This window comes from Moschus berezovskii, chromosome 5 (genome assembly GCF_049115385.1).
Source record: "Moschus berezovskii isolate FMDL1 chromosome 5, NW_MosBer_1.0, whole genome shotgun sequence".
Classification (NCBI taxonomy): domain Eukaryota; kingdom Metazoa; phylum Chordata; class Mammalia; order Artiodactyla; family Moschidae; genus Moschus; species Moschus berezovskii.
The window spans coordinates 28,095,920-28,122,543 of NC_142464.1; the positions used below are offsets into that span (position 1 = coordinate 28,095,920).

The 26,624-nt window shown below is 37.3% G+C and overlaps 1 long non-coding RNA gene across 1 annotated transcript in view; it reads right to left on the reverse strand.

Annotated features, from left to right (window-relative positions):
• Positions 1–26,624, reverse strand: part of LOC129561580 (uncharacterized) — a 122,287-nt gene that overhangs the window by 21,487 nt on the left and 74,176 nt on the right. Inside the window, exon 4 of the long non-coding RNA XR_016037417.1 lies at positions 17,654–17,696. This is a non-coding gene — a long non-coding RNA (uncharacterized LOC129561580). The remainder of the gene's footprint in view (positions 1–17,653; positions 17,697–26,624) is intronic.

The following is a 26,624-nucleotide window of genomic DNA, read 5'->3' on the forward strand; positions in this document are numbered from 1 at the left end:
ACGTCCTTTTGAAACAGTTGCCTTCAATTACTTTTTTATTCAAACCTCACATTTGCTAAAATTGAAATAAAATCAAAAAGCTTTACAAAGATAGGGAGAGGCACTCATCAGGATGCATTTTGTCAACCCTGCTGACTTTTTTCTGTCTCCTTCGTTCAGAGAGGGTAGCCTCTTCAAATGCACACTTTGCTTTTGACAGCTCTGCAGTTATTGGATGCAGCAGGAAATAGTGCCTGACACATAAAATCCACTGATTCAACTATGCAATATTTATTTCATAGCCAACATAAATAAAAATAAAATATTTCCTTAAACGTTTTGCTCACACGCTGTCTGGCTGCATTGCCAGCAACTTTGCAGACTCTTCCGTTAGAAAACTTTTATTTGCTTTCTTCTCTGCCATAAATCATCTTCCCTCATCTGACTCTGATTGGACCATCCTTTGTTGAATAATAAATTATAGGTGTTGCTTGACTGTATTGTAGATAATGCAGTAAAGACAAAGAATGAGTACAGTTTGATAAAGAAACTCTTGGATTCATATAGGATAAAGGCTTTCAAAAGTAAATTAAAATTTCTTGTTCTAATTATCAGTTCTCTGGGTCTTGCTATGGTGTACTATGGAGCTCAAAGATTTGGGCTTTTAGGTGACTGGGTAACCACGACTTTGATGAATATAAATACTAATTATTTAGAGTGGGACCAAGGTAGTTCAGGAAATTGTAAAAAAAAAAAAATTCAGAGAAATCATGACTTGTAGTAGATTTTATAGCCTCAAGTGAGTCAAATAAGAGTAAGTCTGATTATCACCATGGTATGAAATCTAATTGAACTCCACAGAAAGAGAAAGGTTGGAAACCTCTGTTGCTTGGGAAAGCATCCATGGGTATGATATAAGTTTTCCTCACGTGGCGGGAAATCATCAGTCATAAATGCAATGAGGTTTTGCTGCAAGAAAAAACCACAGAGGAGGGATAGAAATTAAGTAATAGAGAGATGCCCTGATGTGGCCGTTTCTCAAGGATTACTTGAAATCCCTCTATAATTTGGCAACACTGAGGCACGTGCTAAAGCTGAAGCTCCAATACTTTGACCACCTCATGCGACGAGTTGACTCACTGGAAAAGAGTCTGATGCTGGGAGGGATTGGAGGTAGGAGGAGACAGGGACGACAGAGAATGAGATGGCTGGATGGCATCACCGACTCAGTGGACATGAGTTTGAGTGAACTCAGGGAGTTGGTGATGGACAGGGAGGCCTGGCGTGCTGTGGTTCATGGGGTCGCAAAGAGTCGGACACGACTAAGCGACTAAACTGAACTGAATATGGGTTTGGATTATTCAGTAGCAATTTTCACAGTTTTTTAGTCTGACACATTTAAAATAATTTTTTACATAGCCCTTGAAAATTTTTTAATTGACATCTAACTTTAATTGACATTCATAACTTAAGTTATATAACCTATAGCAAGTTATATAATTTATGTGTATTACAAATATTGACATCTTAAATTCAAACTGTTATACTACTTTTTCATTGTATACAACTGAATATAAAGACTATAGCATTAAATTTATACCTCAGTCCATTAAAATTATATTATAGTAAAAGATGGTATAGTCAAAAGTTACATTGAATTTTTTCATATTTGTGTATTCCATTATCACTTTTACAACGTAATTCTATTTTGATGTAATATATTTTTATGTTTGAAGGACTTATTAATCACAGATCACACATTTCTGCAGTTTAAATGTGTGCTATGTGTCTGTGTGTTTGTTAGTCTGAATTTTGAAAAAAAAATGAAAATGTCTATAGAATTAAAATCATAATGATTATTTAAGCAACTGATTAAAAGTATATGATCAGTTTTGATTATTAAAAATAAAACATATTGGAAAAGTATCTGTTAATGTAGTAAGCTGGACTTCTAAAAATTATTTTATTCATACACAAATTAATACTTTAGTTAAAAGGAAGCAGTGTTCAGCGTGAATTCTATATTATCTGTTTTCATGGGTATGAGATTTACAAATACTTTTGCTGGAGACTCGAGTTCAATCCCTGGGTCAGGAAGATCCCCAGGGTAAGGGAATGGCAACGCTCTCCAGTATCCTTGCCTGAAGAATTCTAGGATAGGGGAGTCTAGTGGGTTCTAGTCCATGGGGCTGCAAAGAGTCAATGTAGATTAAAATGGAAGAGTTCAGTAATTTTAACAACACATCTGTTTTATGTCCTCTTAGGTAAATACCTTAAATCACATAGTGGCATATCATAAAAAATTATTCTTACTGATCTAAAAGTTCCTTCAGGTTTACTAAAAGCAAAGAATTAAAAGCTGCCTAAATGGCACGATGATTTGTTAGTCAGTCACCATGGTCATTTACTTTCTCAGTTTTTGAAAATCACTTCAAAAGATTCAATAATGATTACTGATGATGCTTGATACATTTTCAGCTAGAGGCATTTTATATAGCCCAGTCTGATCAGAAAGTGTTGGAAAAATCAAAATATTACAAGTTTTATTATCCTTTGCCAATGTAGTTTTTAAACAAACTGCATTTATCTTACCATGTGCTTCAAACATATTTCCATCAAAATCTTGAACTATATATTGAATTCAAGTTGTGGGATACAAATTGATTAGCAAAGTCCCTTCTTATAATAAAAACAATTAACCAAATGAGTTATGTTCCATGAGAAAGCCTAATTTTGTTCTCAATTCAAATAACTTTTAATATGCATAATTTTGACTGCCATCTATATTCTGAAGTAAATTCTAAAAGAGACAGATATAGGTTGACAGGTATTTACATAGATAGATAAAGTCACAAACTCTTCCTGTGAGTTTGTAGCCTAATTAATACAAGTTACTGCCTCCTCTAATATGTCTTAGTGATGTTTTCTCTTTGTTCTCCTGGGACTCTTCTAGGTTAATAATATATTCTTTCATAGAGATGGTTAATTAAAGATGCTTGGTCATTAGATAGTGATTATAATTTTTTCTACCACTCTTTGGTAAGATATATTTAAGAATATCTTTTATGTAAACTACAGTGCCAACACCAAATTTTCAATGTCACGTTTTGCCTTTAACAAAAATATATACAAGACTCAAAATACTCAAAACTTTGCCACACATTAGTGGTATATTGATTAAAGGTGCTTCAGTGACACCAACATTTACATTTTCCATTGTGTACTTTGTTGTTTCAAAACTGTCTAAGTTTTTTATTATGAAAAATTTCAGAGGTATACAAAGTGGAAAGAGTAATATAGTGAATCCTATATATCCATTTCCAGCATCAACAATCAACAACACACAATCTTGTTTTATCAATACCCTACCTATTTCCCCAGCCTGAATTAGTTTGAAGCAAATTCCACATAATTTCACCTACATGTATTTTATTATGTATCAATTAAAAAGAATGAAATAATGTATTTGCAGCAACATGGATTAACCTAGAGATTATCATACTAAGTGAAACAAGTCAGACATGGACAAATATCGTATTATATCCCTTCTATTTAGAATCTAAAATATGATACAAATGAACTTATCTACAAAACAGCAACAGACTCAGACATAGGGAACAGACTTGTGGTTGCCAAGGTGGGCAGGTGGGAGATGAATGATCAAGATTTGGGATTAGCAGATACAAACTATTTTACACATAATGGATAAAAAACAAGGTCCTACTGTACAGCACAGGGAACTAAATTCAATATTCTGCAATAAATCATAATGGAAAAGAATATATAAAGGTATAACTGAGTCACTTCACTTTGCTGTATGCCAGAAACTAACACAACATTGTAAATCAACAATACCTCAATGAATTAAAAAAATGAAAAAGAAAAGATACTTTACAAATAACTATTATCAATTATTTAAAAATAAATAATAATTTCTTGGTGTGACCAACTAGCCACCTTGTGACCACCAATTTTCCTGGTAGTAAATTAAGAAAAAATTTATAGTTTGCTTGAAACAGAATTTATAGATTAATAGATTATAATTTTTGTTATTTATCTTGAGATTCTTTTTATGTGTATTTCCTTCCCTTGTCTCCCTCTCCTCAGTTCTCCTTTCATGTTTCTTTTCTGTTGGTTGCTGTTGAATAAAATATATAATCATACAGAATTTGCCATAGTCCAGAGTCTGCTGATTATATTCCCATGGAGTACATCAGAGTACATGTTTTCACTTTCATTGTGTTATCTGGAAATTGATTTAGACTCACAAACTTGCTCAGATTTTTCTTCCCCTTCCCTTCTTCTTCGTCTGCTTCTTCTCTTCTGCCTCCCCTGCAACTGCTGCTGCTCCTTTTCCTCCACCTTATCCATCTCCTCCTCCTTCTTCTTGTCTTCCTGTCATAGTTGTGCTGTGTGAACTTTATTCAGGAGTCACATGATGTTGGTGATCCCTTTTTAAAAAGTATTACCAGCTTCTTTTTTCTGAACAAGATGGCGGAGGAATAGGACGGGGAGACCAATTTCTCCCCCACAAATTCATCAAAAGAACATTTGAAGGCTGAGTAAATTCCACAAAACAATTTCTGAATGCCAGCAGAGGACATCAGGTACCCAGAAAAGCAGCCCATTGTCTTCGAAAGGAGTTAGGAAAAAACATACAAGATAAAAAGAGAGATAAAAGAGGTAGGGATGGAGCTCCATCCCAGGAAGGGAGGCTTAAAAAAGAGAGAAGTTTCCAAACACCAGGAAATACTCTAACTGGAAAGTCTGTGGTGAGCATTGGAACCTCAGAGGGCAACATAACCGGGAGGAAAAAGAAATAAATAATTAAACCCCACAGATTACGTGCCCAATTGTAACTCCCAGCAGAGAAGCAGCGCAGATGCCCGGATCTGCCATTAGCAAGCAGGGGCTGGGCAGGGAGGTGCGGGCTGAACTGCTTAGAGTGAGGACCGGGCCTGAATGCTGCGAGGGAAATCTGAGAGAGCTAACTGGAGATAGCAAAGCAGACTGTGGGATAGCTACCCCATGAAAAGGCGAAAAGACATAACCTAAGATTCTGTCAGACCCGTTCACAGAACAAAGGGCTGACTAGAAGTAGCCAGCTGTGGTCGGGCCCATCCCCCGCCTGAGACAGGCAGGTGATAGCAGCCAGAGCCAGAAGGGGACAATCGTAGCCCCAGAGAGGCATCCAATATTAAACTGCAAGCAGGTTTTGTTGCTAACCAAGACTTCTTGGGTTTCTGGCCAATTGACATCCGCCTGAGAAGGTGCGCTGGTTGTACACCCAGAGAACCCAGCAGCAGAGACTGGGGAGGTGATAAGTCGCAGCGACCGTGCTCACCAAACACCTGGTCATCTGAGCTGCTCAGACCTGAGGAGGACACAAAACGCAGGCCCAACCAAGTTTGTGCCATTGTGGAGAACTTGAGTACCTGAACCCTAGCGGCTTAGACCTGGGATGTGCATGCAACCCAGCGCCAGCCTCAGACAGTTTTCGGCAGAGCAACCTAGAGCCTGTGCAGTGTAGACATGGAAAGCACACACGCTGTGAGTGGGGGCAAAACCTGTGTGGCCAAGACACTACAAGCACTCCCCACAAATGCCAGAGATATTTGTCTGTAGCGTTCCTCCCTTCCTAGAACACGACTGAACAAGTGAGCCTTAAAAAGTGTCCATTAATGCCCCCTAGTGTCAGGGAGGAAATTAGACACTGAAGAGACCAGCAAACAGAAGCTAAAAGAGAGGGAACCACCTTGGAAGTGACAGAGAAGTCTAGAGGCTGCTGCAAGAATAAGACTCAAAACCAGAGGCAGGAGGCTTAAGCCAAATCCTGAAAACACCAGAGAACTCCTGACTCCAGGGAACATTAATCGATAGGAGCTCATCAAACCCCTCCATACCTACACCGAAACCAACACCACCCAAGGGTCAAAAAGTTCCACAGCAAGACTTACCCCCAAATTCTCCAGCAACACAGGAAAATAGCCCTGCTTCAATATACAGGCTGCCCAAAGTCACTCCAAACCCTCAGACATCTCATAACTCATTACTGGACACTTCATTGCACTCCAGAGAGAAGAAATCCAGCTCCACCCACCAGAACACCGACACAAGCTTCCCTAACCAGGGAAACTTGACAAGCCACCCGTCCATAGCGAGGAAACTACATAATAAAGAGAAATCCACAAACTGCCAGAAGACGGAAAGGCCACCCCAAACACAGCAATATAAGCAAGATGAAGAGGCAGAGAAATACCCAGCAAATAAAGGAACAGGATAAATGCCTACCAACCCAAACAAAAGAGGAAGAGATAGGGAACCTACCGGATAAAAAGTTCCGAATAATGATAGTGAAATTGATCCAAAATCTTGAAAACAAATTGCAGTTACAGATAAATAACCTGGAGACAAGGGTTGAGATGATGCAAGAAAGGTTTAACAAGGATCTAGAAGAAATAAAAAAGAGTCAATATACAATGAATAATGCAATAGATGAGATCAAAAACACTCTGGAGGGAACCAATAGTAGAATAACGGAGGCAGAAGATAAAATAAGTGAGTTAGAAGATAGAATGGTAGAAATAAATGAAGCAGAGAGGAAAAAAGATAAACGAATTAAAAGAAATGAGGACAACCTCAGAGACCTCTGGGATAATTTTAAACGCCCCAACATCCGAATCATAGGAGTCCCAGAAGAAGAAGACAAGAAGAAAGACCATGAGAAAATACTTTAGGAGATGATAGTTGAAAATTTCCCTAAAATGCGGAAGGAAATAATCACCCAAGTCCAAGAATCCCAGAGAGTCCCAAACAGGATAAACCCAAGGTGAAATACCCCAAGACACATATTAGTCAAATTAAAAAAGATCAAACACAAAGAACAAATATTAAAAGCAGCAAGGGAAAAGCAACAAATAACACACAAGGGGATTCCCATAAGGATAACAGCTGATCTTTCAATAGAAATTCTTCAGGCCAGGAGGGAATGGCAGGGCATACTTAAAATGATGAAAGAAAATAACCTAAAGCCCAGATTACTGTACCCAGCAAGGATCTCATTCAAATATGAAGGAGAAATCAAAAGCTTTACAGACAAGCAAAAGCTGAGAGAATTCAGCATCACCAAACCAGCCCTCCAACAAAAGCTAAAGGACCTTCTCTAGACAGGAAACACAGAAAGAGTGTATAAACTCGAATCCAAAACAATAAAGAAAATGGCAACGGGATCATACTTATCAATAATTACCTTAAACGTAAATGGGTTGAATGCCCCAACCAAAAGACAAAGGCTGGCTGAATGGATATAAAAACAAGAACCCCATATATGTTGTCTACAAGAGACCCACCTCAAAACGAGGGACACATACAGACTGAAAGTGAAGGGCTGGAACAAGGTATTCCATGCAAATAGAGACCAAAAGAAAGCAGGAGTAGGAACACTCAGATAAAATAGACTTTAAGACAAAGGCTGTGAAAAGAGACAAAGAAGGAAGCTACATAATGATCAAAGGATCAATCCAAGAAGATATAACAAATATAAATATATATGCACCCAACAGAGGAGCACTGCAATATGTAAGACAAATGCTAACAAGTATGAAAGGGGAAATTAAAAACAACGCAATAATAGTGGGAGACTTTAATACCCCATTCACACCTATGGACAGATCAACTAAACAGAAAATTAACAAAGAAACACAAATATTAAATGAAACAACAGACCAGTTAGACCTAATAGATCTCTATAGGACATTTCACCCCCAAAACAATGAAATTCACCTTCTTCTCAAGGGCACATGGAAACTTTTTCAGGATAGATCACATCCTGGGCCATAAATCTAGCCTTGGTAAATTCAAAAAAAATTGAACTCATTCCAAGCATCTTTTCTGACCACGATGCAGTAAGATTAGATCTCAATTACTGCAGAAAAACTATTAAAAATTCCAACATATAGAGGCTGGACAACATGCTGCTGAATAACCAACAAGTCATAGAAGAAATCAAAAAAGAAATCAAAATATGCATAGAAACGAATGAAAATGAAAACACAAAAACCCAAAACCTCTGGGACACTGTAAAAGCAGTGCTAAAGGGAAGATTCATAGCAATACAGGTACACCTCAAGAAACAAGAAAAAAGCCAAGTAAATAACCTAACTCTACACCTAAAGCAACTTGAAAAGGAAGAAATGAAGACCCCCAGGGTTAGTAGAAGGAAAGAAATCTTAAAAATTAGGGCAGAAATAAATGCAAAGGAAACAGAAGAGATCATAGCAAAAATCAACAAAGTCACAAGCTGGTTCTTTGAGAGGATAAATAAAATTGACAAACCACTAGCCAGACTCATCAAGAAACAAAGGGAGAAAAACCAATAAATAATCAATAAAATCAATTAAAAAAAATAAAATCAATAAAATTAGAAATGAAAAGGGAGACATCACAACAGAAAACACAGAATTACAAAGGATAATAAGAGACTACTATCAGCAATTATATGCCAATAAAATGGACAACTTGGAAGAAATGGACAAGTTCTTAAAAAGTACAACTTTCCAAAACTGAACCAGGAAGAAATAGAAAATCTTAACAGACCCATCACAAGCATGGAAATTGAAACTGTAATCAGAAATCTTCCAGCAAACAAAAGCCCAGGTCCAGATGGCTTCACAGCTGAATTCTACCAAAAGTTTAGAGAAGAGCTAACACCTATCCTACTCAAAGTCTTCCAGAAAATTGCAGAGGAAGGTAAACTTCCAAACTTATTCTATGAGGCCACCATCACCCTAATCTTAAATCTGACAAAGATGCCACAAAAAAAGAGAACTACAGGCCAATATCACTGATGAACATAGATGCAAAATCCTTAACAAAATCTAGCAATCAGAATCCAACAACACATTAAAAAGATCATATATCATGACCAAGTGGGCTTTATCCCAGGGATGCAAGGATTTTTTATTATCCACAAATCAATCAATGTAATGCACCACATTAACAAAATGAAAGATAAAAGCCATATGATTATCTCAATAGATGCAGAGAAAGCCTTCGACAAAATTCAACATCCATTTATGATCAAAACCATCCAGAAGGTGGGAATAGAAGGAACATTCTACACAACATAATAAAAGCTATATATGACAAACCCACAGCAAACATCTTCAATGGTGAAAAACTGAAAGCATTTCCCCTAAAGTAAGAAACAAGACAAGGGTGCCCACTCTCACCACTATTATTCAACATAGTTTTGGAAGTTTTGGCCAGAGCAATCAGAGCAGAAAAAGACATAAAAGGAATCCAAATTGGAAAAGAAGAAGTAAAACTCTCACTGGTTGCAGATGACATGATCCTCTACACAGAAAACCCTAAAGACTCTACCAGAAAATTACTAGAGCTAGTCAATGAATGTAGTAAAGTTGCAGATATAAAATCAACACACAGAAATCCCTTGCATTCCTATACACTAATAATGAGAAAGTAGAAAGAGAAATTAAGGAAACAATTCTATTCCAAAGAATAAAATACTTAGGAATATATCTACTTAAAGAAATAAAAGACCTATATATAGAAAACTGTAAAACACTGGTGAAAGAAATCAGAGAGGACACTAACAGATGGAGAAATATACCTTGTTCAAGGATTGGAAGAATAAATATTGTGAAAATGAATATATTACCCAAAGTAATTTATAAGTTCAATGCAACCCCCATCAAGCTACCAACGGTGCTTTTCACAGAGCTAGAACAAATAATTTCACAATTTGTATGGAAATACAAAAAACCTCGAATAGCCAAAGCAATTTTGAGAAAGAAGAATGGAACTGGAGGAATCAACCTGCCGGACTTCAGGCTCTACTACAAAGCCACAGTCATCAAGACAGTATGGTACTGGCATAAAGACAGAAATATAGATCAATGCAACAAAATAGAAAGTCCAGAGATAAATCCATGCACCTATGGACACCTTACCTTTGACAAGGGAGGCAAGAATATTCAATGGAGAAAAGACAATCTCTTTAACAAGTGGTGCTGGGAAAACTGGTCAACCACTTGTAAAAGAATGAAACTAGAACACTCCCTAACACCATACACAAAAATAAACACAAAATGGATAAAAGATCTAAACATAAGACCAGAAACTATAAAACTCCTAGAGGAGAACATAGGCAAAACACTCTCCGACATAAATCACAGCAGGATCCTCCATGACCCACCTCCCAGAATATTGGATGTATAAGCAAAAATAAACAAATGGGACCTAATTAAAATTAAAAGCTTCTGCACAGCAAAGGAAACTATAAGCAAGGTGAAAAGACAGCCTTCAGAATGGGAGAAAATAATAGCAAATGAAGCAACTGACAAAGGATTAATCTCCAAAATATACAAGCAACACCTGCAGCTCAACTACAGAGAAATAAACAACACAATAAAAAAATGGGCCAAATAATTAAACAGACATTTCTCCAAAGAAGATATACAGATGGCTAACAAACACGTGAAAAGATGCTCAACGCCACTTATAATCAGAGAAATGCAAATCAAAACCACAATGATGTACCATTTCACACCAGTCAGAATGGCTGCTATCCAAAAGTCTACAAGCAGTAATGCTGGAGAGGGTTTGGAGAAAGGGGAACCCTCTTACACTGTTGGTGGGAATGCAAACTAGTACAACCACTGTGGAGAAGAGTGTGGAGATTCCTTAAAAAACTGGAAATAGAACTGCCATATGACCCAGCAATCGCACTCCAGGGCATACACACCTAGGAAACCAGAATTGAAAGAGACACATGTACAACAATGTTTATAATAGCCAGGACATGGAAGTAACCTAGATGCCCAACTGCAGACGAATGGATAAGAAAGCTGTGGTACATATACACAATGGAGTATTACTCAATAATTAAAAAGAATACATTTGAATTAGTTCTAATGAGGTGGATGAAACTTGAGCCCATTATACGGAGTGAAGTAAGCCAGAAAGAAAAACACCAATACAGTATACTAAAGCATATATATGGAATTTAGAAAGATGATAGCAATAATCCTGTATACGAGACTGTAAAAGAGACACAGAAGTATAGAATAGTCTTTTGGACTCTGTGGGAGAGGGCGAGGGTGGGATGATTTTGGAGAATGGCATTGAAACATGTATATTATCATAATTGAAACGAATCGCCAATCCAGGTTCAATGCATGATACAGGATGCTAGGAGCTGGTGTACTGAAATGAACCAGAGGTATGGGATGGGGAGGGAAGTGGGAGGGGCATTCAAGATGAGGAACACATGTACACCCGGGGCAAATTCATGTCAAAGTATCGCAAAACCAATACAATATTGTAAGGTAATTAGCCTCCAATTAAAATAAATAAATTAAAAATATATATATTACCAGCTTAGAATAATTATTAATTAGAGTCAATAATTTAAGAATTTTAATAAGATTATAAAATATATAATTGAAATCCTATCATTTCTTTTTCATTAATGAAGTAGAATATTTCTACAAATATAAAACTATCAGTTCAGTTCAGTCTCGGCTGTGTTTGACTCTTTGTGACCCCATAAACCACAGCACGCCAGGCCTCCCTGTCCATAATCAACTCCCGGAGTTTTCCCAAACTCATGTCCATTGAGTCGGTAATGCCATTTAACCATCTCATCCTCTGTCGTCCCCTTCTCCTCCTGCCTTCAATCTTTCCCAACATCAGGATCTTTTCAAATAAGTCAACTCTTCACATCAAGTGGCCAAAATACCGGAGTTTCAGCTTCAACATCAGTCCCTCCATAGAACACCCAGGACTGATCTTTAGCATGGACCGGCTGGATCTCCTTGCAGTCCAAGCGACTCTCAAGAGTCTTCTCCAACACCACAGTTCAAAAGCATCAATTCTTCGGTGCTCCACTTTCTTTATTGTCCAACTCTCACATCCATACGTGTCCACTGGAAAAACCATAGCCTTGACTAGATGGCTTGGTTGGCAAAGCAATGTCTCTGCTTTTTAATATGCTATCTAGGTTGGTCATAACTTTCCTTCCAAGGAGTAAGCGTCTTTTAATTTCATGGCTGCAATCAGCATCTGCAGTGATTTTGGAGCCCAGAAAAATAAAGTCTGACACTGTTTCCACTGTTTCCCCATCTATTTCCCATAAAGTGATGGGACCGTATGCCATGATCTTCGTTTTCTGAATGTTGAGCTTTAAGCCAACTTTTTCACTCTCCTCTTTCACTTTCATCAAGAGGCTCTTTAGTTCTTCTTCACTTTCTGCCATAAGGGTGATGTCATCTGCATATCTGAGGTTATTGATATTTCTCCCAGCAATCTTGATTCCAGCTTGTGTTTCCTCCAGCCCAGTGTTTCTCATGATGTACTCTGCATATAAGTTAAATAAGCAGGGTGACAATATACAGCCTTGACATACTCCTTTTCCTATTTGGAACCAGTCTGTTGTTCCATCTCTAGTTCTAACTATGCCTTCACGTATTATCGTAAGATACAATTTGTATAGAAACAGTAAGATGAATGTTTGATTTTTCCTTTTCTTAACTGTTTTTCAACTGGTAAGTTGATGTCTAATGTCTTCCACAGGTAACCAAAGTGTTTTTGAATATCATTATAAACTCATGGATTTAAATATATTTTATGATTGAGTGCATAGTAATCATAATTATATTATAGAAATTCAGGAGGTACCATCTTTTGTAATGGCTTGGCTTCTGAGTCTTACTGCCATGATTTAATAGTCTGTCTTAACTTTATAGCTTTCTGGTATGATCTGATGTTTCAGACATATATTTCACACTCAGGTCTGAAATTAACCATTTCTCCAAAAGACATGTGTAGTTTTAAAAGGAATAATATTTAAAAACCAAAATTTAGATACTAAGAATTATTCATTTTCACAGGATTAATTATTTTTAGGCCTTTCTTTAAATATAGTTCTAGGGTATTTTTTAATATAAAATATATCTTGAGTTTATTCTTGTACTTTCAAGTCAAATTTAGCACTACACAAATTATATTGACTCTCATACATATCTTCTTCCCACCAAGATGAAATATTATTTCCTATTGATATGAATGCAATCTTCCCTTCATTGGTTCTAAAATATACCCTAACCATCTCATAGCAATCATATTAACTCTACCACTAACAAAGTGATTACTAAACAAAGATTTTTACTGAGTTCTTTTGTCTGTAGCATATATCCCATTAGTGATGTAAAATCAAATAATTACTTTAAACACAATTATTCAATTTGAATAATTCCTCCTTCTGTTAATCATAGAGTTAGGTTTATAAGTTTGTTTTTTCACTTCATTTGGGGGATATTAAACATACAATTTTTTATTAATATGGGAAGTATTTACATGGTCTGACAGTTAAAATTACAAAGTAAAGTACATTCAAGTCCTGTATAATCCACTTTATACCTTCTACCTGTATGCATGCATGCTAAGTTGCTTCAGTCGTATCCTACTGTTTAGAACCCCATGGACTGTAGCCTGCCAGGCTCCTCTGTCCATGGTATTCTCCAGGCAAGAATACTGGAGTGGGTTGCATGGCCTCCTCCAGGGGATCTTCCCAGCCCAGGGATCGAACTCACATTTCTTACGTCTTCTGCTTTGACAGGTGGGTTCTTTACCATGAGTACTACCTGGGAATTCCAGGGAGTGATATGCTCAGGTTCATATTTTTTAAAAAAGCCACTCAATTATATTGCATGAAATCCTTTAGCAGGGCAAATGCAGATATAAGGAGGTTGTTGCATAAACTTAGGACATGGTAGGCTGTGGTTGATTTTTTGGTACTTTGTGATATTTTGTCCTTTGTGATATTCTTAATATTTGTATGGCACCTATATGGGATATTTTGATTATGTGCTGTGGATTAATTTTTATTGCTTTATTTCTTAACTTCCTAAAACTGTTCATGATTAAGATGTTTCGGGTTTTATTAGTTTACTATAAAATAAGATAAATTAATTTGACAACTCTAACAGATTATTTTTTGTATTCCAAGTTGTCTAAAAGTTGTAATTTCCTTCTGAATTAAATTCACCCATTCTCATCTATTTTAGTTCACTGATTCCTAAAATGTTGATGTTCATTCTTTCCATCTCCTGCTTTACTATGTCCAATTTACCTTGATTCATGGACCTAACATTCCAGGTTTCTATGCAATATTGTTCTTTACAGTATTGGACTTTATTTTCACCACCAAGCACATTCACAATTGAGCACCATTTCCACTTTGGCCCAGCCTCTTCATTCTTTCTGGAGATATTTCTCCGCTCTTCCCCAGTAGTATATTGGACACCTACTGACCTGGGAAGCTCATCTTCCAGTGTCATATCTTTTTGCTTTTTTATACTGTTCATGGGTTTCTCGAGGCAAGAATACTGAAGTGGTTTGCCATTCCCTTCTCCAGTGGACCACGTCTTGTTAGCACTCTCCACCATGACCCGTCCATCTTGGGTGGCCCAGCATGGCATGGCTCATAGCTTCATTGGGTGGGATATTTAAGGAGGCAGAACAAAACTTTAATTGGGTTTCACATCCAAACTGTGATGCCAAGACTCAAACTCCAAATGCAAAAAATAAAAAAAAAATTGCCAATCAAAGTGGATATGTTGAAATATTCTGAGCTATTAATGTTAATATGACCCTTTTAATACTAGTGAGTCCATTCTTAAAAGCATATTCTGATAACTTTTAATTTATCATAAAACTATTTTAATTGTGCTGATATGCTCTGAATATGATCTGAGCAGCCCGATTCACACACTAGCTGGGTAGACTTGGGCTTTAGACTTGGGCTTGGGTTTTAGATAGTCTTTGGGGGAATGAGAGGATAAGGAAGAAAGATTTGTATGCTATCTCAAGTTTATAACTGAGAAATTACTTCTCTATGAACATACTCTCATGTTTGAAAATTCCAAGTAAAAATAAATAGAAGGAAGGAAGTAGAAGGAAGGAAATAAAGACCATGGTGAAAACAAATGAAATAGAGACTAAAAAGACAATAGAAAAGATCAACACAACTAAGAGCTTCTTCTCACAAGATAAAACTGACAAACCTTTGACCAGACTCATCTAGAAAAAGAGATAGTGCTTCAAATAAATAAAATCAGAAACAAAAGAAGAGATGTTATGAATGATACCACAGAAATACAGGGATCATAAGAGATTACTATAAACAATTATAAGCCAACATAATGTACAGCCTAGAAGAAATGTATAAATTCCTAGAAACATACACTCTACCAAGACTGAATCATGAAGAAATGGAAACTCTGAACAGATGGATTCTATTAAGGAGATTGAACCATTAATCAAACCCTTCCAACAAAAAAGTCCAGGCCCAGGTGACTTCTGTCTTTTTAGTCTCTATTTTATTTTTTCTGCTCTGATATTTGTTATTTGCTTCATTGTGATAATTTTCCTCTGCTAATTTTGTTTTTCTTTTTCTAGTTTCTTTGATTGTAAATTTAGGTTGTTTTTTTATACCTTGGTGAGCTTTTTTTCCTAATGTAGGAGTTTATCACAGTAAAATTTCCTCTTAGAACTCCTTTTGCTGTACTTATAAATTTTGGCAGAGAGTCGGACACAACTGAAGTTACTTGGCACACACACACATAAATTTTGATATGTTGTATTTTCTGTTTTCACTGGTTTCATATTTTTCTTATTTCTCTTTTGATTTCTTCTTTGGCCCATTGGTTTCTCAGGAACGTATTATTTAATTTCTACATACTTGAAAAATTTTCAATTTTCTTCTTGTAATTGATTTCTGACTTCATACCATTGTGGACAGAAAAGATTTTTGATGTGATTTCAGTCTTCTTAAATACATTAAAAATTGTTTGGCACCCTGATATTTGATCTATCCTGGAAAATATTCCATATGAGCTTGAGAAGAACGTGTTTCCTGCTACTATTGTATGGACTCTTCTTTAAATGTAGAAGTTAGATGAACTTTAGACTGTCTCCATTTGGAGATATCTCATAATCATGAGTGCATTTATAGTAGAATATATGACAATGGATATGTAAGCTGGGGGAAGGTTTGGAACTGTGTATTACAGAAGTGTATTAAATTGAGCAACTAAGAGATAAAATTCACTGTGAAGTAATCATAACTACCCAAATCTCCCTCCCAATGTGTCCACAACAGACAAGTTTTATTTGTCCACAAGACAAAAAGTGAATATCTCACATGAATTGCACAATTAAATTTCTCCCTCTCTGACACACATCCTCCAACCCTAGGAATTTAAGAGGGACAAGGAGACAGGAGTTTTTTTTTTCAATAAAGTGAATAGCAGAGGACTAGAGATAAGTTTCATGGCAACCCACTCCAGTGTTCTTGCCTGGAGAATCCCAGGGATGGGGGAGCCTGGTGGGCTGCCGTCTTACGGGGTCACAAAGAGTCAGACACGACTGAAGTGACTTAGCAGCAGCAGCAGCAGAGATAAGTTTCATTTATTTCTTCTGCTGATATCATTAATGTTTCTCTATTTTTAGTCCCTATTGAGCTTTAATTTTTCAGTTGTTTGGTGAATACTGCAACTATCCCTGCACCTTTCTACTTCCATTGTTTCCCTTCACATTTAGGCCAACCCAAATTGGTATCTGATACATTCAAGATAACAAAGGCATAGTTCTCTTTTTGGTGCTGCTTGTGACATTGAGTTTCAGATACTGAATAAATTGTTCCTGAGATTGCTATAGCCATGTCCCAAACTACTGTGGATTACTCTTACATATTACCAGTCTAGGATTAGAACAGAATTGTTTATAATTTTTAGACCATTTTTACATAACAGAAGTTGGGGAGGAGACAAAGAAAGAATGCAGGACATGAGAAAATGTTCTGAAGGATAATTGTTTTCAGGCCTTTACATCTATTTCATCAATGATGTCTTATGTATGCATCTGAGACAGAGAAGCTTCCCCTGGGATGACACAATACTTGAACAGCTATGTCTTTAAATCAGAAAGCCTTTTTTTTCTTTATTAAACTTTGTTTATCTTTTGTTAGTTTCAGTTGTTTTAAGTTATCCTGCCACTACACAGAAGGATATAGCTACGTGAATCCTCTCTCCTAGATTCTTCTTTTGGAAGGATAATATATGAAAACAGAAGTTTGTATGTGTGTGTTAGTCTCTCAATTGTGTCTGACTCTTTGTGACCCCATGGACTATAGCCCACCAGGCTCCTCTGTCCATGGGATTCTCCAGACAAGAATACTGGAGTAGGTTGCCATTTCTTTCTCCAGGGAATTTTTCCCTACTCAGGGATTGAACCCATGTCTCCTGCACTGCAGGCAGATTCTTTACCATCTGAGCCACCAGGGAAGTCCAATAACGTACTCCCAAGGCACTAGCCATGTTTCCTCATACATTTCATCATATCCCCACCACAAATAAATTCTTTCTATTATCTTGTTTCCTGTTTCCTTTCAGATAATAATACAAACATGTGCAAAACACACACTGCAGCAAATTTGGAAGTTACAGAAAAATATAGGAGAAAAATAAAAATTATTCATTATCTTCCATCTAGAAATAATGACTTAATATTTATGGCATAAATACTTCCTGTGCATGTTTAAATATGCCTATATAATTAGAAATTTGAGATTATAGCATATATTCTGACTTACCTGACTTATCTGTTTTCCCTTATATTGTAATATCTTCACAAGTCTGGCACCAGAACCAAAAAAAAAAAAAAAAAAACAAATGGGAGAGAGAGAATATAATAGAAGATATTAATAACTACATACTATTATATTCTATGAATTTAGACACAAAATGCTCAATAACATATTAGCAAACTGGATTCAACAATATATAAAAAGTATTGATTGGTTCCATGTGTAAGGAGCTTGGAAGTCAAAATTCCATCCTAAAACAATTGCAAATATGAACAGACTGAAAAGCCATCTCTTTTTGCAATCTACAGTTAAAAAAAAAAAAAGGACACTGGCAAGTCACTGCCCCCAAAGAGACAGGTAAATACAGGGAGTCACAGATTAGCCCGAGCAGAGACTCATGAGGGAAAACCACCAAGGGAACCAGAACCTGGGAAACCTGAACTGTAATTTTTGATGAATTGCTAAAGGCAATGTGTAAAAACTGTAAAACTTCAGTGGAAAATGGAATATTACTCAGCTATAAAAAAGAATGTATTTGAGTCAGTTCTGATGAGGTGGATGAAAATGGAGCCTATTATACAGAGTGAAGTAAGTCAGAAAAAGAAACAACAATACAGTATATTAATGCATATATATGGGATTTAGAAAAATGGTAACGATGACCCTCTATGCAAGACAGCAAAAGAGACACAGATGTAAAGAACAGACTCTGGGCTCTGTGAGAGAAGGTGAGGGTGGGATAATTTGAGAGAATAGCACTGAAACATGTATATTACCATATGAGAAATAAATGACCAGTGCAAGTTCGATGCATGAAGGGTACTCAAACCAGTGATCTGAGACCACCCAGAGGGATGGAATGTGGAGGAATGTGGGAGGGGGGTTCAGGATGGGGGGATACATTAACACCTGTGGCTGATTCGTATTGATGTATGGCAAAAACCACCACAATATTGTAAAGAGATTAGCCTCTAATTAAAATAAATAAATTATTTTTTTAAAATTCAATGGAACCTAGTCTTAACAAGGTCCCCATAATATGTGTAACATTTACATCCAGAAGCTCAATCAGGTATTCACAGAAAATGCTGGGGGGAAAATCCTCTTGAGCTTCCATCAGGGAGAAGATGAAATATACTTTGAAATATTGAAATATGCTTTGAAATAAACTTTGAAATATTTTAGAACATTTCTTTTTCTTAACAAGACCTGCACTTGGGGAAAACTAGCTAACCAGAACCTAGGCTGCTAGGGTATTGTAAGAACCAAATTGATCTAGGGGAAAGGAAATACCCAACTCCTTTTCTGTAACACCTAAAGGAGAATTAAAAGAGATAGAGAAAAAAAAAATATTTGTGAAGTTCATATTCTGGACAAATAAGCTCACTTAGAGACAAAGCCCTAGTCATAAGACTATAGAACACTTCCCATTCCCTGACAACTTACACCACCTCAATAAAAATCTGTGTGCAGAAGTTCCTGTTAACCAACAAAACATGTCTGGATATCAAAAATATTTACTAGGCATACTAAAATTTTAAAGCCATAATTTGAAAGGAAAGGAAAAACAACAGAATAAGACATGATAGGGATATTGGAATTATCAGATTGGAAATGTAAACAACTATGATTAATATGCTAAAAAGGCTAACAGATAAGGTAGGGGACATGAAAGAATAGATGGGCAATAAATGTTAGGACAATGAATCAAGGTAAATTGGAAGTGGTCAAATAGGAGATGGCAAGAGAGAACGTCGACATTCTAGGTCTCAGTGAACTAAAATGGACTGGAATGGGTGAAATTAACTCAGATGACCATTATATCTACTACTGTGGGCAGGAATCCCTTAAAAGAAATAGAGTAGCCATCATGGTCAACAAAAGAGTCAAAAATGGAATACTTGGATGCAATCTCAAAAACGACAGAATGATCTCTGTTCGTTTCCAAGGCAAACCATTCAATATAAAGGTAATCCAAGCCTATGCCCCAACCAGAAACACTGAAGAAGCCGAAGTTGAACAGTTCTAGGAAGACATACAAGACCTTTTAGAACTAACACCCAAAAAAGATGTCCTTTTCATTATAGGCGACTGGAATGCAAAAGTAAGAAGTCAAAAAACACCTGGAGTAACAGGCAAATTTGCCTTGGAGCATGGAATGAAGCAGGCAAAGGCTAATAGAGTTTTGCTAATAGAACGCACTGGTCATAGCAAACACCCTCTTTCAACAAAACAAGAGAAGACTCTATACGTAGACATCATCAGATGGTCAACACCAAAATCAGATTGATTATATTCTTTGTAGCCAAAGATGGAGAGGCTATATACAGTCAGCAAAAACAAGATCAGGAGCTGACTATGGCTCAGATCATGAACTCCTTATTGCCAAATTCAGACTTAAATTGAAGAAAGTAGGGAAAACCACTAGGTCATTCGGATATGACCAAAATCAAATCTCTTATGATTATACAGTGGAAGTGAGAAATAGATTTAAGGGACTAGATCTGATAGATAGAGTGCCTGAAGAACTAAGGATGAAGGTTCATGACATTGTACAGGAGACAGGGATCAAGACCATCCCCATGGAAAAGAAATGCAAAAAAGCAAAATGGCTATCTGAGGAGGCCTTACAAATAGCTGTGAAAAGGAGAGAAGTGAAAAACAAAGGAGAAAAGGAAAGATACAAGCATCTGAATGCAGAGTTCCAAAGAATAGCAAGGAGAGATAAGAAAGCTTTCCTCAGTGATCAGTGCAAAGAAATAGAGGAAAACAACAGAAGAGGAAAGACTAGAGCTCTCCTCAAGACAATTAGAGATACCAAGGGAATATTTCATGCAAAGATGGGCTCCATAAAGGACAGAAATGGTGTGGACCTAACAGAAGCAGAAGATATTAAGAAGAGGTGGCAAGAATACACAGAAGAACTGTACAAAAAAGATGTTCATGACCAAGATAATCACGATGGTCTGATCACTCACCTAGAGCCAGACATCTTGGAATGTGACGTCAAGTGGGCCTTAGAAAGCATCACTACGAACAAAGCTAGTGGAGGTGATGGAATTCTAGTTGAGCTATTTCAAATTCTGAAAGGTGATGCTGTGAAAGTGCTTCACTCAATATGCCAGCAAATTTGGAAAATTCATCAGTGGCAACGGGACTGGAAAATATCAGTTTTCATTCCCATCCCAAAGAAAGGCAATGCCAAAGAATGCTCAAACTACCACACAATTGCACTCATTTCACACGCTAGTAAAATCATGCTCAAAATTCTCCAAGCCAGGCTTCAGCAATACGTGAACCGTGAATATCCAGATGTTCAAGCTGGTTTTAGGAAAGGCAGAGGAACCAGAGATCAAATTGCCCACATCTGCTGGATCACGGAGAAAGCAAGAGAGTTCCAGAAAAACATCTATTTCTGCTTTATTGACTATGCCAAAGCATTTTACTGTATGGATTACAATAAACTGTGCAAAAATCTGAAAGAGATGGGGATACCAGACCACCTGACCTTCCTCTTGAGAAACCTGTATGTAGGTCAGGAAGCAACAGTTAGAACTGGACATGGAACAACAGACTGGCTCCAAATAGGAAAAGGAGTATGTCAAGGTTGTATATTGTCATCCTGCTTATTTAACTTATATGCAGAGTACATCATGAGGAACGCTGGGCTGGAAGAAGCGCAAGCTGGAATCAAGATTGCTGGGAGAAATATCAATAACCTCAGATATGCAGATGACACTACCCTTATGGCAGAAAGTGAAGAGGAACTCAAAAGCCTCTTGATCAAAGTGAAAGAGGAGAGTGAAAAAGTTGGCTTGAAGCTCAACATTCAGAAAACTAAGATCATGGCATCTGGTCCCATCACTTCATGGCAAATAGATGGAGAAACAGTGGAAACAGTGTCAGAATTTATTTTTCTGGGCTCCAAAATCACTGTGGATGCTGAATGCAGCCATGAAATTAAAAGACGCTTACTCTTGGAAGGAAAGTTATGACCAACCTAGATAGCATATTAAAAAGCAGAACATTACTTTGCCAACCAAGGTCCGTCTAGTCAAGGCTATGGTTTTTCCAGTGGACACGTATGGATGTGAGAGTTGGACTGTGAAGAAAGCTGATCGCTGAAGAATTGATGCTTTTTGAACTGTGGTGTTGGAGAAAACTCTTGAGAGTCCCTTGCACTGCAAGGAGATCCAACCAGTCCATTGTAAAGGAGATCAGTCCTGGGTGTTCTTTGGAAGGACTGATGCTAAAGCTGAAACTGCAATACTTTGGCCACCTCATGCGAAGTGTTGACTCACTGGAAAAGACTCTGATGCTGGGAGGGATTGGGGGCAGGAGGAGAAGGGGATGACAGAGAATGACATGGCTAGATGGCATCACCGACTCGATGGACATGAGTTTGTGTGGACTCCGGGAGTTGGTGATGGACAGGGAGGCCTGGCATGCTGTGATTCATGGGGTCGCAAAGATTCGGACACGACCGAGCAACTGAACTGTACTGAACTGTAAGCAGTGAGATGGAAATCCTAAAGAAATGGTCCAAAAGAAGAATGAGACTGAAAAAACTGTAACAGAAATAAACATGTCTTTGATTTGTTAGTAATCTTTTAATCTCTTATTAGTGGGCTAGACATGGATGAGAACAGAATCTCTGAGCTAGAGGATGTATCAATTAGTTCAGTTCAGTTCAGTCACTCAGTCGTGTCCGACTCTTTCTGATCCCATGAATCACAGCACGCCAGGCCTCTCTGCCCATCACTAACTCCAGGAGTTCACTCAAACTCATGTCCATCAAGTTGGTGATACCATCCAGCCATCTCATTCTCTGTCATCCCCTTCTTTTCCTGCCTCCAATCCCTCCCAGCATCAGAGTCTTTTCCAGTGAGTCAACTCTTCGCGTGATGTATGAATAGAATCCTGAAAAAGTAAAGAGAACAAAGATGGAAAAACAGACTTGAATATCTAAGGATGGTGGGACAACCACAAAAGATTTAAGACATGCATAATAAGAATACCAGAGAGAAGAAGTGACAGACAATAATGACTAAGAATTTCTTCAAGTTAATGTCAGGCACCAAACCAGAGATCCAGGAAGCTCAGAGAACACTTAGCAGGATAAAAACCAGAATGCTACCCTCAATATGTCATTTTCAAAACAGAAAATCTACAGTGGAATGACATAGGCCCTAGAATAGCTAAAACAGTCCTGCCAAAGAACAAAGTTACAGGAGTCGCTTTATCCAATATTAAGGTATGCAGTATAGCTACAGAAATAAAGAGTTTGTAGTATTAGCAAAAGGACAGACATCTATCAATGGAACAGAATAATGAATTCAGAAAAAAGACCCCATAGATATGTTTAACTGATTTTTGACAAAGGCGCAAAAGCAATTAAATGGTACAATGGCATGATATATCTTTCAACAAATGATACTGGAGCAATTATACATACATAGGTAAAATAGTAAATCTCAAATGTAATCTTAAACCTTATATGAAATTAATTCAAAATAAATTATGGACTTATATGTAAAATTATAAAACATTTAGAAAAACACATAAGAGAAAATATTCACTAGCTAGACTAGGCAAAGAGTTTTTAGACTAATTAAAAATATATGCCAATGCAGGAGATGCAGGTTCATCCCTGGGTCAGGAAGATACCCTGCAGGAGGAAATGGCACCCCATTCCAATATTCTTGCCTGGAAAATCCATGGACAGAGGAGTCTGGCGAGCTACGGTCCATGGGGTCACAAAGGGTCAGACACAACTAGGAGATTAAACAGCAGAACAACAAGTTTGTGGTAACTTGGTATAGCAGCAACAGGAATCTAATTCACCACATATATGAGCCCAAAAATGAGGGGGAGGTGTCTAGATTATGCAAAGAAATCTCAAAACTTCATAGTAGAAATAATCCAATTAGAAAAATGGGCAAAAGGTATGAAAAAGAAAAATTTCACTGAAGAGGATAAAAGTGTCAAATAAGCACATGGAAAGATGGTCAGCATCATTTGCCATCAGGAAAATGTAAACAATGAAATATCACTATACACTTGTCAAAATGGTTTCTAAAAACAGTTATAATACTAAATGCTAGCAAGCATGAATAAAACAATGGGTCACTCATACATTGCTGATGTGGATATAAAACTTCCACACTGGAAAAAAATTTTGACAGTTTAAAATTGCTATCAAAAGACCCAACAATTGCACCCTTGGGCGTCTATCCCAGAGAAATAAAAACCATGTACACTCAAAAATATGTACATGAATGTTTACAGCAGCATAATTTGTCACAGCCAAAGCTGTAATCAGCCCAGTTTCCTTCAACAGATGAAAGAGTAAACAAATTTTAGTGCATACACAGTGTGGAATACTACCTATCAATAAGAAGAAATGAAGTATTGATACGTTACAATTCAGATGCATCTACAACAGGGAATTTGCTGAGTAAAAAACAAGGTTATATCCCCATTTCATTCAGTATATATATCTGTGTAATGACTAAATTTTAGAAACGGAGGACAGATCAGTGCTCACTAGCGGCTAGGATGGGCTGGGGAAATGGATTTGATTACACAAATAAAATCCAAGTGATCTTTGTGATGATGAAATTGTTCAGGATCTCAACTGCCTTGGTAGATACACAAACCTAGATGTGATAAAATTACATAGAACTACACACATACATACACAAGGACAAGCATTACTTATCTGGGAAAATCTGAATAATGTCATTCAGTTGCATTCATGTCAATACCCTGGTTTTTATACTACAGTTTTTCAAAATGCTAATACTGGAACTGGATGAGTGTACACATACATGGAGTTTCTCTATAATAGTTCTCATAAGCATTTGTGAATCTGTAATTATTTCAAAAACAATTCCATTAAAAATTCAACTGTGAAAGTGAACCCAAGTGATCATCTTTAATTTATTCCTCCTTTGAGAACAAGTCTACATTGAAAGTACAGAATTCTAGCCCCAAGCTTTTGAGAAATACAATTTCTTCTATAGTTACAGTTCTAATTTCTAACTTTTCATATTTACATATTTACCTTGTTGTAAAGGAATTCTGTTTGCCAAGACTTTAGCAATAATTATCAGTTTGTTTCCATAGGATAGGAAACAAACATGCTGATAAAGAACAAATTGGTGTGGAATTTTTAAGTTGTAATGCCTTAAACTGGGAATCAATCCCATTTATTTTTATTTTTTTATTATTATATTTTTAATTATTGGAGGCTAATTACTTTACATTAATATATTGGTTGGTTTTCCCATACATTGACATGAATCTGCCCCGGGTGTACATGTGTTCCCCTTCTTGAACCCCCCCTCCCACCTCCCTCCTCCCCATATCCTCCCTCCAGGTCATCCCGTACAACAGACCCTAGCATCCTGTATCATGCATCGAACCTGGACTGGTGATTCACTTCACATATGATAATATACATGCTTCAATGCCATTCTCCCAAATCATCCCACCTTCACCCTCTCCCACAGAGTCCCAAAGACTGTTCTATACACCTATGTCTCTTTTGCTGTCTCGTATACAGGGTTAAATTGAAGAAAGTAGGGAAAACCACTAGACCATTCAGATATGACCTCAATCAAATCCATTATGATTATGCAGTGGAAGTGAGAAATAGATTTAAGGGACTAGATCTGATTGATAGAGTGCCTGATGAACTCTGGACGGAGGTTCGTGACATTGTACAGGAGACAGGGACCAAGACCATCCCCATGGAAAAGAAATGCAAAAGAGCGAAATGGCTGTCTGAGGAGGCCTTACAAATAGCTGTAAAAAGAAGAGAGGCGAAAAGCAAAGGAGAAAAGGAAAGATATAAGCATCTGAGTGCAGAGTTCCAAAGAATAGCAAGGAGAGATAAGAAAGCCTTCCTCAGTGATCAATGCAAAGAAATAGAGGAAAACAACAGAATAGGAAAAACAAGAGACCTCTTCAAGAAAATTAGAGATTCCAAGGGAACTTTTCATGAAAAGATGGGCTCGTTAAAGGACAGAAATGGTATGGACCTAACAGAAGCAGAAGATATTAAGAAGAGGTGGCAGGAATACACAGAAGAACTGTACAAAAAAGATCTTCACGACCAAGATAGTCACGATAATGTGATCACTGACCTAGAGCCAGACATCTTGGAATGTGAAGTCAAGTGGGCCTTAGAAAGCATCACTACGAACAAAGCTAGTGGAGGTGATGGAATTCCAGTTGAGCTATTTCAAGTCTTGAAAGATGATGCTGTGAAAGTGCTGCACTCAATATGCCAGCAGATTTGGAAAACTCAGCAGTGGCCACAGGACTGGAAAAGGTCAGTCTTCATTCCAATCCCAAAGAAAGGCAATGCCAAAGAATGCTCAAACTACCGCACAATTGCACTCATCTCACACGCTAGTAAAGTCATGCTCAAAATTCTCCAAGCCAGGCTTCAGCAGCATGTAAACCGTGAACTCCCAGATGTTCAAGCAGGTTTTAGAAAAGGCAGAGGCACCAGAGATCAAATTGCCAACATCCGCTGGATCATGGAGAAAGCAAGAGAGTTTCAGAAAAACATCTATTTCTGCTTCATTGACTATGCCAAAGCCTTTGACTGTGTGGATCACAATAAACTGTGGAAAATTCTGAAAGAGATGGGAATCCCAGACTACCTGGCCTGCCTCTTGAGAAACCTGTATGCAGGTCAGGAAGCAACAGTTAGAACCGGTCATGGAACAACAGACTGGTTCCAAATAGGAAAAGGTGTACGTCAAGGTTGTATATTGTCACCTTGCTTATTTAACTTATATGCAGAGTACATCATGAGGAACGCTGGGCTGGAAGAAGCACAAGCTGGAATCAAGATTGCTGGGAGAAATATCAATAACCTCAGATATGCAGATGACACTACCCTTATGGCAGAAAGGGAAGAGGAACTCAAAAGCCTCCTGATGAAAGTGAAAGAGGAGAGTGA